Below are 3,739 nucleotides of genomic sequence, written 5' to 3' on the forward strand. Positions count from 1 at the left end.
GGGACTTCTCTAAAATTCTAAACAACAAGGGCGAGAACGAATGTCAAGAAAGTAATCATTGCTCCCAGGCCTGATCACACCTTGAAGAAGCCTGGTAATGTCTAAGACGACCAGAGCAGAGACCCAATCAAAATCCCGACCAGTGAATGGATCCTGATAAAGTTCTGGGCCTGATCACAAAAGCCCAAATTCAAGTTCATTAACAGCCCCAAATTCCAGGTAAAATACCATCTTTGTTAGTCCTCCTTAAAATCCCTATAAAAAGAAACCGCCTTTGACTGCCCACACACCATTTTGACCTTTGTGTGGAGTTGATTACTTGGCAGCCCTTTCAGACCATGCATTAAAGACCTGTTCATTTCTTGGGACCAGCTTCTTTTTTCTCTTTCTTGCCCTCAACTCTTTTTCTATCTAACACAAGGATGTCAGTTTAAAGGCTAAGGTTCAACTAACCCAACCATAGTATTTTTGGTCTCTTCATACGTATCTCAAAAAATGGACAATGCATAAGAAAGAACAAAAAGAAGAAATGCCTTTGAATTATGGCATTGGTGAATGAATGACTGGATGGTCCTTAACAACAACAGAAAAAGTAAACAAATCTGTCTTGGAGAAAATGCAACCAGAGTGCTCCTTAGAAGGATAGTGAAATCTTCTTAGAGACCAGATGGTGCAATTTCATCTCACATAGTTTGGGCATAATATCAAGAGGTACTAGTCATTGTCAAAAGACATCATGGTAGAAAAAGTAGAAGATCAGTGAAAGAAAAGAAGACCCTCAACAAAATGGATTGATATAGTGATTACAATAGACTTGAGCATGATGGAGAGGGCAAGGTTCAGCTCTATCATTCATGGTGTCATTATAAGTCTTTGTTACCTTGATGGCAACTAAAAACAATAAAATTACCTACAGTGAACATTACCTCTAGGAGAGTATTGACAAACTGATCTTACAGATAAAAATATTAATGTACACAATAAGTAGGATATGAACAGAAGACAGAGATGAATCTGTTGATTCATCCCACATACTTGAAGCTTATTCATGCTCATTGAGCAGCCCCCCAATGCAGACCAGATTTCTGGGATAATGAGCAGTGTTTTGAATAGTGAACAGTTAGAGTGGCAGCCCACCACCTATCTGTCAGTGTGTTGGACTCTGGAAGCTAGCATATTGCTGGAAGCTATGCCATTAATATTTCAATACAAACAGGGTCATTCAATACAAAGTTTTCCCTCAAGACTTCTAGACTAAGAGAGTCTTGGAGTAACAACCTGGCAATCTACTTCAAAAAATTAGCCAAACATAATCTTATGGATCTGACAGAATCTGGTTTCACACAATACAATGAAGATGTAGCCCTTTTACTGAAACACACCATGCAACAGTTTAAGTAATGGACCCAAACAAAATAATCATGATGATGAAATAGGGCTGGGCAACATTTTGTTGTGCTATATATAATATCATCATGAATTGGAGCTGACTCAGTGGCCGTTAACAGCAACAACAAAGTGCTAATCTAAATTACCAATAAAGGCAAATAATTTTTTTAAAGGTAAAGTGTAATTTTTAGTAGTTTCAGCAGGACAGAAGTGTAAAGGTATACAGTACATATGCTCCTCCTAGGCAAAATGGTGTCCACCAGCATTTTCTTTTTTACTTCAACCTATAATCCTAAAACATTCTCCACAGTGAGGTGCATAGTATTAATTACGACAAAAGCAACAAAGAGTTTACCAGCTGAATCATTTCATGGCTCAGAGAATAATTGCCTTCAACTCCTTTATCAAACCTGCTTCTTTTCTCAGGAAACAATTTCCTATCAAATCCCCTGGGCCAACCTTCCATCCCTACTAAAATACCCAGACTCTTTGACCCTGTACTTAGAAGATTTGTTCTAGATCATAATTACAGATTAAATTTCACATTTAGTTAGCATCTTCCCCACCAAACCTGCATTTCATTTGCAGATGGCTATTTGCCTACAGTATCTTATTTATTTAATTGATTGCCTGTCTCAGTTTTTAGAGTAATTATTTATCTCTTGTGACATAATGCTCTGTTCCTATGCTCTGCTCCAGAAGAGTGCTGGCTGCATGGAATAATTCAGTGTCTCATTAAAAGGTAGAAACAGAAACTTAGTTTTTAAACTCTCAGCTGAAGTCCATGTTCCTCAAAGCACTGCAGATTTCATCTTGTCCTAATGAACTAAAACACGACAAGAGTTATTGCTTGCTCAAATCTAATCTAATCAGTTATTTTTTAGAGAAACTTGGCTTTCATAACTGTCTTTCAATCTGTTTAGCATCTTTCCCTTTCTCAAAGATCATTTTTTTTCTCCTTGATGTTAATAGTTTCACAAAACTGAGGTATTTCTTTTAAAAGCACAGCAAGACTGTTGCAAAGTAATATGCTATTGTGTGGTTTTATCACAATTACATGGCACATGGAGTCACTATTGTCCACATAACAATTGTATTGTTGGTGGAAACATCTTCATGCTAGGAAGTATGTGTTAGAGGACATAGAGGTGAAATCATGTCACTTTGCACCTATTCCCACTGTCTTAATTTGGTTCCCTCAGAAGCAGTGCCTGTGCAAATGCCAGTGGTTTATTTGGGATAAAAAGAAACATTGAGAGTTCTATCTCGGTCCCTGTGCCCCGCACCGACAGAACCATGGAGGGCCGCGGACTGGGCCGGGCTTCGTGCGTGCTGACTTCTCCCAGCTTCTGCTGAGCGCTGGCCCCGCTGCTGGCCTCGCTGCTAGCGCGCGCTCCATGTTGGTCCTGAGCGCCTACAATGAAGAGGCGCTGCAGCAGCTGGAGGCTGAGCTGGGCGTGAAGCGGGCTGGCCTCCGGGTGCTGCGGGCGCCCGCTGACCTGGGCACCGAGGCCGGCCTGAAGCAGCTGTTCGGGGTCCTGTGCAAGCTCCCCAAGCCCGAGGTGCTGCAGCGCCAGCTGCTCATCAACAACGCGGCCAGCTTTGGCGATGTGTCCAAATTCTTTGTGAACCTCTCCGACCCAGCCGAAATGAACAACTGCTGGGCTCTGAACTTGACCTCCATGCTCTGCCTGACCTCCAGCATCCTGAAGGCCTTCCCTGAGAGTTCTGGCTTCAGCAGAACAGTGGTCAACATCTCATCCCTCTGCGCCAAACCACCTTTCAAGGGCTGGGCCCTGTACTGTGCAGGGAAAGCTGCCCGGGACACGATGTGCCGGGTCCTGGCCTCAGAGGCGTCCAGTGTTAGGGTCCTGAGCTATCCAGGCCCACTGGACACAGACATGCAGCAGCTGGCCCAAGAGAACTCCGTGGACCACAAGGTGCGAGAGAGCCTGCGAAGGCGCCCAGAAGCTGCTCAGCTTGCTGCAGAAGGATGTGTTCCAATATGGAGCTCATGTTAATTTCTATGATCAATAAGCCCCCTGCTGGCGCCCTGGGCCTTCCTGCCAATTTGCAGGCACCCCCGGAAGCCCCACGGCTCCTGGTGTCCAGCACAGTGCCTTCTCCCCAATGCCTTAGCACAGATGGGTACTGGTGCTCTCTGTGCAGACCCCAGGCTCGCTGGGTTTACCAGTCCCCGGGAGGCTATACCAAGCACCCAAGTTTCTGTAGGAGCCTTAGGAGAGGGAACTTTTGGATGTTGGTATTCTAGACCCCAATGAATAGACCTTCAGGCGTGGGAAGTACAAAAAGAAAAGCAGGAGCCTAGCAGAGAGGGCAGAGGCACACA

At 44.1% G+C, this 3,739-nt stretch overlaps 1 pseudogene; it reads left to right on the forward strand.

Annotated features, from left to right (window-relative positions):
• Window positions 1-2,685: 2,685 nt before the first annotated feature.
• On the forward strand, window positions 2,686-3,426 carry LOC102876900 (annotated as a pseudogene).
• Window positions 3,427-3,739: the final 313 nt, after the last annotated feature.

Source organism: Elephantulus edwardii, unplaced genomic scaffold (assembly GCF_000299155.1).
Source record: "Elephantulus edwardii isolate Elephantulus edwardi_28Jun2011 unplaced genomic scaffold, EleEdw1.0 scaffold00143, whole genome shotgun sequence".
NCBI classification, from domain to species: domain Eukaryota; kingdom Metazoa; phylum Chordata; class Mammalia; order Macroscelidea; family Macroscelididae; genus Elephantulus; species Elephantulus edwardii.